Source organism: Coturnix japonica, chromosome 5, assembly GCF_054131305.1.
Source record: "Coturnix japonica strain WE chromosome 5, WE-NBRP24, whole genome shotgun sequence".
In the NCBI taxonomy this organism is placed as follows: domain Eukaryota; kingdom Metazoa; phylum Chordata; class Aves; order Galliformes; family Phasianidae; genus Coturnix; species Coturnix japonica.
In genome coordinates this window covers 27916725-27929325 of record NC_140667.1, presented here as the reverse complement: position 1 = coordinate 27929325, position 12601 = coordinate 27916725, and the positions used below count along the sequence as shown (strand labels likewise).

At 42.5% G+C, this 12601-nt stretch overlaps 1 protein-coding gene and 1 long non-coding RNA gene across 14 annotated transcripts in view; one reads left to right on the top strand and one right to left on the bottom strand.

The window, feature by feature from the left end:
* Window positions 1–12601, bottom strand: part of LOC107314957 (uncharacterized) — a 60461-nt gene that overhangs the window by 4702 nt on the left and 43158 nt on the right. For 3 of the 5 annotated variants that reach the window (XR_014946644.1, XR_004307326.2, XR_004307325.2), the window contains one exon: window positions 9030–12025. This is a non-coding gene — a long non-coding RNA (uncharacterized LOC107314957). Of the gene's footprint in view, window positions 1–8990; window positions 12026–12601 lie in introns of those variants that run through there. The other 2 variants (XR_014946645.1, XR_004307324.2) reach the window with 2 other exon arrangements.
* RAD51B (RAD51 paralog B) overlaps window positions 1–12601 on the top strand; it is a 353109-nt gene that overhangs the window by 320791 nt on the left and 19717 nt on the right. Inside the window, exon 11 of one of the 9 annotated variants that reach the window (XR_014946639.1) lies at window positions 8379–8475. The exons of the other annotated variants lie outside the window; for them this stretch is intronic. The gene's annotated coding sequence lies outside the window, so the exon portion shown is untranslated. The remainder of the gene's footprint in view (window positions 1–8378; window positions 8476–12601) is intronic. 9 annotated transcript variants of the gene reach the window in all.

Sequence of the window (12601 nt, the reverse complement as noted above, 5' to 3'; positions counted from 1 at the left end):
GAAGCCTATCTAGATTTGGAAGGAGGGGCAGATAGGGGCAAAGGGGGATCAAATGGGCAGCATACTCTGTCCTGCTCAGCTGTGGCACTGCTTGTGGCAGCTCTCAGATGGCTCCTGAGTACTCTCTTGCATCATCTTTTCGCTCAGGGCTTTAGGGCAGCTCTGCTTCCCTCTGCACAGCAGGTTATGTAGCAGCTGAGATGGCGAGAGCAGAGAATGCCCCGAGCGTGACTGGGAGCAGATCTGGGCTTCAGTACCAAGCTGACCTTTCCATTTATCTTTGCAGCACAGCACAACACTTTTGGGCTATTCCTGATGTTTTAATTCAGATTTCCTGATAAACAGTAAACAAACAATTCCTCACCTCCTAAACTAAGCTCCCCTGTGTTTTGAAGGCAGCTCTGCTGTTTCATCTAGGGGCAGCTGCAGCTCAGGGAGGAATGAAGTGGTGCCTGTCTGCTTGCAGGTCCTTCAAATATATCTGGAACCTCCTCATCATCTACCAACTCCTTCACTTCCCAGCTAAAGGCTTTGTCACTGCTTTGCTTCCAGAGCTGACCTGCAGCTGTGAGTGCAGGTGCTGCCATGAGCTTCTCTGCTCCATCACAGAACTTAAGTAGTAAACTAAGCTGGTTGGGGAAATCTGCAGCTCCCTACCTGTGGCCTATGCCATCCAGGTCTAAAGAGTACCATAATGCTTCAGAAAGTCATTTGTTAATCAGCCAAGATCATAAGCCCACTTTTTTCTCTTTCCCCTTTCAGGGCCCCAATTCTATACAGTCACGTAAGTTAAACAAAAAAAAGACCTGTGGGGTAGCTGAGTACATCTCCTAGTAGTGAGAGCTTGCTCTCCATTAAAGATTTCTATTAGTACGTCAGTTTGGTCTTAAATAATCTCTGCAGTATGATTTACACATTTTCTTGAAACATTATGTTCAGCCTTACACATCCTCATTTCTTGAAGATTTTCCTGCAAGTTATCTAAATGGTTTCTCTAAAAATTAATGCAGTTTCTCGCAGTTAAACCTTTGCTCTCCTGCCAACATGGTTCATTCTACCAAAATAAAACCAGTTCAGTTTTCCTTTAAAAGGACTAGTGGGGCAGCCAGCCTTCTATTTGGCTGGGCTGCTTCCAGATCTCATTTCTAAACCCCACCCTTCCCCTTCTGTGAGGAGGAGGGGCAGTCCTCATATTTTTCCTTTAAGCCGAGCTATGAAAAGTAACTGTTTGCCAAAATGTTTCACCTTGGCCGTAAACCCTCACTGATGTTTTCTGCAGAATAAACAAAGCAGCAAAGAATGTTGAGGGATAGGGGAGGCGAGGTGGATGGGATGGGGGAGAGATCGCACTGGAGAGTCAGTGTTGCAGCCACTCAGCTGTAGCCTGCCTTTCAGAAGTGCTCAAGAGCTGCTCCCACTGCTCAAGGAGCAGAGCCAGTTGTAAAATCATGCACAGCTTGATATAACATGAGCATTCAGCCATGCAGTCTAAGCATATGCAATGCGCATGTCACCATATCTTGTGTGCAAATTAAGAATAGTGACAAATCTGGCTGATAATACCAAGATCTCAGCTGTTCTTCAGCCATTTCCCTGCTCCAAGAGAGACTGTGCCAGCCATTGCCATAAGGAAAATAGGAAGATTTTACTTCATGCCCTCCAAATTGCAAGCTCTGACTTTGCACCCCAGGTACTATTAGCAGTGCCCTAAAGTAGGGTTTTGTCATGGGCTGTGCCAGCTCTGAGTGCCTAGGTACTGCTGTTATCTCAGGGAATCAAAGACAGCCTTGTTCACTTTTACAAGCCTTGAGTACCACAACCTTGTGGCCTAAAAGCATTTTATGGAGTAAGTGAAACATCCTGAATTTTGCTGAGATTCGCATTGTCAGTTCTGCTGCCTTTTGGAGCAAGCAAAGTATCCAAGTAACTGTGAAGTAGGTTCCACCTCCTGGCTTTGAAGGCAGACAGGAGCTGTTGGGATCAAGACCTCATGTGAAAAGGAGACGCTCTTTGTTAAATAAGTATTTGTAAATGTTACTGCTGATAGAATGCAAAGCATAGCCATGAATTCAGTATGGTCTTGATGACATTTTTGACAGCAGGAAATGGTGGCAATTATGCAGTTGTTCACCTCTGTGTTGTCTAAGAATGTTTCTTTGGGCCAGTAGAAAAGTTTTTACTGTAAACAAAATCAGTTATTGTTTAGGAACCTTGAAAGCAGATTCATAATAACCAGTGTAAACCACTTAGTGCAGATGAAAGGGGTCAGGAATCTGGGCAATTCTTAAACAATTTGAGGCTTGAGAGGGAACCTCAAAATCTCTGCTGTGGTCACATATGAATCACAAAGAACATACTGGTCATGTTTGTGTATATCCCAGAGGATCAATTTGTGAGCTCTCCTGCATATGCTGGTGGGTTGAGAGGCACCAGAACAAAGGGGACCATGGTTGGAAAGATTTGCATATTAAGGAAAAGAATGTGGAATGTATGTATTATGTGTAGTAAGAGTGTGGAACTAATGGCTTATGACAGGGATACAACTATGGAATTAATGTGTTTTGGCAGCCGGGCATTAATATGGAATGGACAATTTTGGAGGAAGCAGAACAGGAGCACACAAGGAGTTGAAGCTTGTCCTTTGCTTAGGAGCTGTATTGAAAAGAGGTTTCTTGCAGATGTATATGTGAAAGTGTACACAGTTTATCCATATATCATTGTTAGGAAGTAGATAAAGATAATTATTTGTATTTGTAGAGTGTGAGAAGCTTTTACTCTCTGTTGAGTTAACATGAAGAATCCTTTTGAGTGCACATCCTGCCATTTTGTGCAGTTATTATTTAACTGCCATCATAGTTTCGTTGTTTAGGATTCCATTAAAAATGTTTAGGCTTCTCTATGAAGAAAATGGAGATGAATGTATTTTTCGCTATCAAATTGGGATTATGAGAGTGATTAAAAAAATAGCAAAGATGAGGATGTTGCAACACTGTACAAGCTGTCTCTGAATGGTGGGAGAATGAGTGTGCCCGGAACAAACCATCAGAATCATAGAATCATCATAGAATCATAGAATGGTTTATGTTGGAAGGGACCCTTAAGATCATCCAGTTCCAACCCCCTGGATTTGCCCTGACCCAAGGGCAATACCCTGCACTTGGCCTTGTTAAATCTTAGTATTTTCTCATTACTTTCAAGCCTGTCCAGGTCCCTATGAAGGGCATTCCTTCCTTCTGTTATTTGAACTGCATCACCCAGCTTATTGTCATCAGTGAATTTGCTGAGGGTACACTGGATCCTACTGTCTAGGCCACTGATAAGAATGTTGAAGACTAGCAGTCCCAAGGCTGATGATTGAATGGAGTGTGGTATAAGGTGCAAGGGGTGGTGTCATGGAAGGAATTGTCACTTCTGTGCATATTTCTGCTCTGTTAGCCTAGCTAGAATTGTCCCCACTGAACTATTAGTTAGAACTGTTGTTCCATTTGGTGTGGGAAGCAGCTAGATATAATTGACTTGAGACCACCCAAAAAAGAAAAAAAGAAAAAAGAAAAAAAGTTAATATGGTATATGGCAGCCTGCAACTCAGCTGTAAGCTTGCCCTCTCTGAGCAATACCTCAGCATACCATTAATGCACAATAGCATTGTTGCTTTCACAGTTGCTATAAAAGTGTCACAGGAACACTGCAGGAACCTAACATGTTCTTTGCCGAAGCCTTGGTTGCATATGGGAACTGAGCAGCATCATTGTTCCAGAAGTACTGCTGCTTCATAAGCAGTATTGTATTATATTGCTGCCATCCAGTCTCTGATCAAGAGAAGGCATTACACAAAGGACTCTGTAGGATGAAAGCCTATAGATGGTAATATCTACCACACCTGGAGTGGTTGGAGCTGTTTGTGTAGATGTTACCATCCATGGGCTTTTGTTCTGCAGAATCTGTCTGAAACACTGCTTGTCTGCTTAGCTCTGGAATCTCTATGAGACTCAGGGTATCACAGAAGGTTAGAAGGGACCTCTGGAGATTTCTAGCCCATCACTCTGCTCAAAGCAGAACTGTTGCCAGCACTTGAACACATCAGCAGTGACTTTGTCTAGCCAAGCCATGAAAACATCCACGGATGGAGAATGCTCAACCTCTCTTGGTTATGCATTTTGGTACTGTACTATTCTCCTAGCAAAAACCATAATGTAAGATTCTACACATTCATTCTGACATATCTTAAAGACCTAGAGGTGGAGTGAGATGTACTCAATCCTCTGAAATATCTCCCTTGCAACTCTAGTTTCTTACTAGGAGGAAACCTTGCCTTGAGAACCGTGTCTCTGCCTTCTTGTCACCTGTCCCACTCTACCACTAGAGACTACAAAATGTCATTCTAAAATCTATGATGAACGAATCGGATGTTTCTCCCTCTGCTACCTACGCAAACTGTCCTTCCCAGTTTCCTTTTTCTACCAGAAAGTGTTCCCTTTCTGTTTTCTTAGAAATAAGATCACTTTCCATTCACATCTGAAAAAAAAACAACAAAACAAAACAAAAAACAGCTTAAGAAATATCTTCAAGATGATCCCCGGTTGAATCATCAGTACCGCTTCCTGCTTCATCCTCCACCTCCTTTGAGTTCTCTCAGTCACATACCTGACCTGATCCTAATTAGTTTGCGAGAGTTAGAAAGTTTGCTGCCCGTGGTGTGGCTGTGGGCCAGGCAGGCAGAGTTCTCAGTGTCTGGTACTGTAATTGTTGTGAAATCTTGCTTGATGGACAGAAGGTTATTCCTTGTTTAGGGTCTTTTTTTTTTTTTTTCCAACAAATGTTCCGGAAATGTGCAGGAGCACATTTTGGAGCTCAGAAACTCGACTCTTTAGAGGCCACAGTGGCAAAAAAGAAGCCCATGTCTTTAATGTTGCTGACAGCTAAGGAGGATCAGTAGCACTTTTCTTTCCAGGAATGTTTAAAAGAATCTTCACACATTTTGACCTGCTTTTGCAAAACTTATTGTTTTCTAAGTTCCGTTTATGCCTCTTGTCTGTGTGACACACTGGAGTCTTTGTTAGGTCCTCAGGAGAAGTACATGTATTGCCAGAATATTAAGACTTGTTTTTTCTTGCTTCTCTTTACCAAAACATGGGCTAGTTCTGCAAGACCAGCTCTTACAAACAGCCATACTGAACAGTCCTACTGACTTCTTCAAAACTGCTCATGTCCATAAGGATTATGGCATGGAGTGCTGCACCTAGGGTGAGATACATACAGCCCTAGCAACTAAGTGTGATCTGGAAGGATCCTCCTGCCTTCCTAGGAGATATGGGATGGGCCATTGGTCTTTCCACCATGCTATTACACTGCTTTGTGTAGAGGGGAAACAAAGCACAGCCTGGTGATTTAGGCCACTTCATTTGTATCTTGTTCAACTGTGCTTTTTACCTATCCTCTACTAACGACCCTGTAAATCTTCCAAGGAATGTACTTCTGAACAATAAATGTGTCCATTTGTTTGCTTGGACACTGAAGTGCTGTAATCTTTTCTCCCTCCTGAATCATCAGTTTCAATATCCATCAACATTTTTGCTGGGGGAATGAGGTATCCTGAAAGCAAATGCCTAACAGGCGCTGAAGAGTGTGTATAACTAACATTAAAACCATTATATCGGTGGCTTTGGATCCATCAGGGTGCACTGACTGCTGAGGAATCTGCAAAAGTTAACTGGAAACAGCAAAAACATTTTCAGGAAACTTAAATCCGCAACACAGTTATCAGTTCTCCTTTGGAAAATGACTCCTGTTTGTTATAGGTAATTTCTCCAAATGAGCAGAGAGCTGAATAGCAAGGAAGAAATGATCAGGTACAGATCATTATCATGTATCCAGCCTCAAGGTGCTAGGGGTGCATGGGAATTGTTCCCATCTGATAACAATTTAGGCACCGTTATAAACGAGTTGTTTCTGTCAAGGTCCTTGAGAATGGATGGCTGCATCACAAAAAGCAGCTTTACATTTTGGATTAAATGGATTGATGATAGTAATCCCAGTAGAAAAAGAATAAGAGGAGAACTGTAATGGGAGTTCAGAAAGCCTCTCAGTTCTGGAACTGATCCATTGGTTGGGAGAGTGGTAGGAGCAGACTGAATGGGTCTTGAGCTTTCTGCATTGAAAATGTATTCAACCTCTTATCAACAGAAATTTTATGTAGAAATGAGGGCTGCAAAAGTGACTTAGCTTTAAAGGCCTCCAGTTCTAGAAATGTGTTCCTACCTTTTCTGTTATCTTTGGAAATCGTTGTTTATCCAGCGTAAAAAATTCGTGGACAAATTCTGCCTTCAAGATCTGTAAACCTGATCAATGTTTTTAAACCCCTGGAAGCAATGCTTTATTTATCTCCAGAAGTCCAAGAATAAGCTGATTTTGCTATTTTTAATCTATCCGGAAATATGCAAAGAAGAGAGCTTAATTGCAAACAGACCAAACCTTATATAGGAAATGGGTATGTCCCTTGGGGGCACCTAAAAAGTGAATGTCTGAAATTAAATTCAAACACTCTTCTCCCTTGCTCCCTGAAGCACGTACTCTTGGAATGAAAGAGAATGCTGTATGCTAGCATAATATCCCAGCAGTTTCTTTCCATTATAAAACTCAGGCTATCTTAATATTCAATTAACAGATGTTTCCCAGCATATATGAGCTCAAGGTGACTAGCTGGATGTGTTTGTAACAAAATCACTAAAGAGAGCAGAGAAAAATTAGTAAAGTAAAAGCTTAATTGCTAAGATTTTAATTTGGTTACCAGAGAAAAACAAAGCAGGAACATCACGATTCCAAATTGCACCCACACTTTTCTCAAGAGAGGGCTACCACACCGAGCCAGCAAACAACACTAAAATTTGGCATCATGGAAGTGCTTCCCGTCACCTGCCCAGTGATTCTGAAATTAAATTATACCCTGTCATGGTTAGCATCCTAAGATGGACCAGACACGTTTAGTTTAACTAAAAACCTCTCCCCACAGGAAAAAAAAAATAAAGGACTTACATTGTTTTTGTACAGTCACAGAAGCAGGCTCTGACTGCCCGTGCCATTTTAGTGTTAGCTCTTCTACAGTTCACAGCAGGACCGTCGAGCACATTGTGTTATTCTGTCTGGACATGCCCTACACTGTGTCATGAGGTTTGGCTAGAGCACTGGACCAAAGCTGTGTTCCTGCAGGTTTGGAAACAAGCTCATCCCAGAGCAACTCAGGCATTCACACCCCTGCACATCTATCAGTAGAGCATGTTTTGCCATACTCACACAAGCTGCAGTGGCACAGCTGTGCCACCTGAAGTGTACAGCCTGCTGATCTGCATGCTGAGCATTACCTTCAGCACAGAAGGGTCTGCCATGCCCCACACTATCAGTAGCGCTGCCATGCTCTCTGCACATGGTGTCTCTTGAATCTGATTCCTAGCATCCCCCTTCTGTGGCCTAACAGCCGTAGTGGTCTGGGTAATGTCCTGATTGCTGAATGGCCTGTTGGCAAGAGTGCACACAGGGGACCCAAAATTTGTAGATTTATTGCTTGTAAACCAAAAAGTATATTAAAAAAAAAAAAAAAAAAGAAGAAGAAGAGATAAAAATAGATGGGGAGCTTGGGGACCGGAAAGGCAGCCAGTGGAGATTAGATGCACTGCTGGTTGACTCATCCAGCTTATTTTATTGTAGCACAGCTCCAATAACGGCTGTATTATTTCAGCTTATGTGCAGTGAGCAGACATTTGTTTTGCATAGAAGCCTTTTCACATAAATGTGCTCCATTTTTCATTTCTCCTTGTATTTCCCAGCTTTTCAGCTGGCAATTGCAAATGGGAGAGGTGATGGCTCCAAAAGAACGTTAGCCAACTTCTCAGCTGGTATAAATCAGCAACACCCCCCGGTCTTTAATAAAGCTATGCAGCTTTATACCAGTTGAATCTGCCCCAACTTTTCCTTTAAAACACGTCCCACCTTATAAAGAGCTGCGTTTTCGTCAGTGGTGGATTCTGAAAGTAATGAAAAGTACTGGCCCAACTGCCTCACAGAGCAAATACAGTGTGCATCTTGGCAGGATCAGCTTTCCAGTGTGTGGCTGCTTTCAGTCGGAGGGACTTCTTCGCCAGAGAACAATAACAGCCATCATACACTGCCTGTGGGACTCAAGCCATGACTGAATATCCTGCAGAAGGCCTGCACACAGGCCAGACACTGCATGCTACCCACTGCCTCCCAATGTCTTTAGCCCCTCACTTCAGTTCATTAAAACTGTTGTGTGCTTGCATGTAAGTGGCTATGAGGAATAGTTAGAGAGAAAATATGTGGCATGTGTGTCAGGCTTCATTAGCTGTTCTCACCTTGCTTCACAGCTTGAAAAGTGCTGCCATGCCAAGCTGGGCTGCATTCAGAGGCAGAAGAGTTTGGAAGGAGAAGAACAACTATTTGCCATAAACAACGTGAAATCAGGTGAAACCACAGCTGCCTCACAGGCTGTGCGTTTGTTACAAGATGGTGGTGTTTTGCAGCTTTTGGGGTGTATATAGACAGAAGGAATGCTTTGGATTCTGTATGGCTTTTTAGAAAAGGTTGTTAAAAGGAGATTTTCTGGGACAGAACCTGGTGATGAGGGCAGGTCATTTCTGATCCATGTTCCTGTGCATCTCATTGTCAGCTCTCAAGCAAGCCAGGCTCAGTGATGTGGGCAAATACTGTGTGGCTGTATAGCTGTGGCAGCCAGAAAAAAAGCCTTTATCTCTTCCATGTTTGTTTGGGCATTTTTTTAGCTGAAGGAAAGCCCTGCCAAAACATGACTTTGTTTCGTCAAATATCTTCGCCCTTATTGTGGAAGCTTTATGGTAACAGGCTTTTCCATGGCCATGTTGTGAGTAAGGTGTACAGCTTACATCCCATCTCTACCACAGACACACACACAAATCCTTTAAAAACAAAATAAAACAAAACAAAACTGAAAACCCAGTGTTGCCCTTCAGACAGCTGTATAACGAAAAGGAAGGTCCAGGTTGGTGTACAATCAATTTATACAAGTGTGTATGAATAAATTTACATCTACCTTTGTAACCGTCAACTGTTTTCTATCTTACAAAAAATGGCTCCACTGTTTTTTCACAAACTTGTTAATCTCATGAATATCCAGTGATAGTCTTTTACAGGAATAAATGGTGAGGTAACAGCAGCGTTGTGTAGGACTGAGATAAATTTGGGTCTGAAATAAATGACGACCTCCATAGGAGGTAGAGTTAGGAAACAAGTGTGTGGGAAAATTGGAGTGAGTGAGAAGGCAGCGGGGAAAAGGAAGCCACAGTACAAATTAAAGATTGCAAGTAACAGGGCTGGATGCCAAGAGCCTCAGAAAAGAAAAGAAAAAATATCCTTGATTAGCTAAACTGTTTGCTTTGCTATATAAAAACTGACCTCCTCGAAGAGCCCTGAGCCCTGGCCTCCTGGGTGTCTGAGTACGTGCAGGCGAGTCGCTGCCATGCTGATGGCAACACAAATACTTCAGCAAGAATCTTCTGCCCCACGAATTTCCAGTAAGACCAGGTGCAAACACTTCAGCTGGCAGGAGCTCTGCCCATGTCAAGCCTTACATTTTATTCAACCTGGCAATACACACTTTCCTTTTTTTCCTCCCTAAATTACTGCAATAATCCTGGTTCCATTAGCTATGTGTGACTGCGCGTGTTGAAGGGAACAGCCATCTCTCAGAGCAGCCCAGGCATGACTTCCAAAGGGACCTGCTGACAGTACAGCCAACATAACGAATTCACTTCCCCAGCTGAGCTCCACAAAACCACAGGAGGGACAGGTGTGATTTCTCCTGCGTAGAGGCCTCCATAGGCCCCAGTTCCATTGCTGCAGCCAGCAGGGCTCCTCCACTGCCCTGCACCTTCTGGTGCCCTCATCCTAGGTCCCCAGGGATTATTCCAGCTCTCCAGCCCGGAAGGCTCTGCCCTGCCCTGGAGATGCTTTGGCACCAATATCCTCATGGAAAGCCGTGGACCAAGCCTGACACAATCTTAATGCAAATGGTCATTTGCATTACCCACTGTTACTGATAATGTCTTTCTCCCACTCATCCATTCACAATGGCATCACTGAGTTGAGTCTTCCCTGCAGAGAGGAGAGGGATATTCCAGAGCTACAGGGATTGTGCCTGAGCACCTAAAGTGTGGGTGTGCTTCTAGCATTTGCTGATGCTTTTTGAATGGGAATTGTCTAAGACACAACATGAAAGAAGATCAGCTGCAGACAGAACTGCTTAGAGAGCACAGCCTGAAACCTGTTGTGAACAATTCCTTCTCTGTTACTTGCTCTCTAAACACCCATCTTCCATCACTCTGTAACAGCAGAAAGCCATAAGAGAGGTCAGGTTGTGAAAAAAACCTGCTACAATTTAATTAAGTAACATAAAGACTGTAAGTGAAGAGTTGTTTAACAGAGGATGGAAACTTTGGTCCTGGAGGGGGAATCTATATTCAAATTTGGAACTATACCTTTTGACAAAAACTGGAATCATGTGGGTATCTAATTGCAGGTTTCTGGCCATAAACTAAACCTTCTAATCAGTACTAAATCATTTGTTCCAATTGTACAAGGCTACATGGTGTGCAGAACATGCTTGTATTGAACTGTTCTAGCTTTCCTTGCTTGAGTATATTAAGAAAGATGAAGAAGGCCAAATGAAGGCAGTTTGCAGGGACCTTGAATGCAAGGCTTCCATGCATTTGAGATTTGCTATGTTTAAAGGTGTATACCAGCATCCTCTCTGAGGAAGAAAACAGATCTTAAGCTCCACCAAAATCAAGTCCCTGAAACAAGCTTGGCTCAGGAATGCGAGAGCATAATATCATCAGCAGAGGGATGTCACTAAAAAAGGAAGAAATACCAACTGCTTTCTGTTCATATGAGATTGATTGTCCAAGAATCTCAAAAGTCTTCTGAAATGCCAGTGAACTCTCAGTACACTCTTTGGATGGCTGAGTGCTATAGATGAGGAAACAAAAGACAGGAGGCTGAGCAGCCATTGCATGACACAGTGGCATTTGACTTGGGAGTGAAGCTGCCTTAGGGAGTCAACACATACTTAATTTAGACACCATGTGATGTCTATTTTCAGCAGTACTGTACAAGACCAAAGGTGGTCCAGGGCTTCTAATCTCCTCATTTACCTACTAGATAACACAGTCACTAAAGACATTTTTTGCAAGGTTCAACAAAAAGGAACGGAGCAAGTTACCAAATTGTTCCAGAAGACTTCTCAAATCAGGAAGAATTTGCAGCTGCTGGTGTGTAGGTTTGTTGTTTCTGCTGAGGCCAGAGAGCATCACAGTAGAAACAGAAGGCAGAAGGACCCTGAAAGAGATGCTTACGCACCACATACTTTTGAAAGTATCTGCCTGCTGTTCTGCCGCGATCAGAATGAAGACAAGGGATTGCAGAATGATTGGCACAGCAAAACTAGGAAAACAATAATACAAAATGGGAGTTTGTCACATAAGTAGAGCGTATGAAACTGATTGTACATAGTATTTTCATCCCAAAGTGCTTGGGAAGTTTGCATATAAATGAATTGCTTCCCTGTGGCTTAAGTGCAACTACATCTGGGCTGAAATGCAATTGTCCTCATTGTGTATCCAGCGCTTAAGCTGCTTGTGAAAGATTTGCTTTGTTATGCATTTGGTTTCATCCAGCTGTTCGCAATAAAATGAGGGCTTTGCAGCACCTGATTCAGATTCACAAACCGGAAAGGGCAGTAGTTTGTTAGTGCCAGAAGACCTCTAATCAATGAGTTTTCCAAATCAAAATTCAGAGATGTGTTAATACATGGCTGCAAACAATTACAATCAGCAACATGTAAATCCTGCTTGATGAACCTTGAGGAACTGGTGGCATTGCCTGCATCTCTGGAAGATTGCTACTACAGTTGTTAGGGGTGGCAGGTCATTTGTTAGGAGTTCACTGTGTCCTGGACTCTCTCTACTCTTCTTCCAAACACCTGTGAATTAAAGGGGATGAGAGAGAATTGAGGAATTACAAGAATTTCATTTTACTTTTCCATCATACAAAATGTCAGTAGTCAGCAAGCTTCCTTCATGGGTTCCACCTTGATATAAGAGATTTAAAACAGCTTAATTCCACACATCGTCTCAGTAACTGCCAGCTTCTTTTGATACTATTTCCTACCTACTCATTTGATGAGGAATAATGAAGCTAGAATAGTAGGACTGAATCTGTATATACTGCAGGTGTCTGACATTTATTAATTCCTGCTACACTGTAAGGGCTTGTTTTCCTTGGTAGGTACAGTATGTATAGTAACGAGAAGCCTGATGCCATCTTTTTAATACTAGTTCCTTATAGTCAAGTTACCTTTAGTCAAGTAGAAAATAGCAATCAAGAGAGGTTGTATCATTTTTTGTACATTCATACTTCATCAGTAACAAAGCTGAGACTACTCTATGATCGTCTTTTATATTTTCTGCTGGATTTCATCCCCACCATTTTTAAGCAAATCATCACCTACAAAATCTAGCTCTGGACTTTGCATCATTGTATTTTCATCAAATGCTCC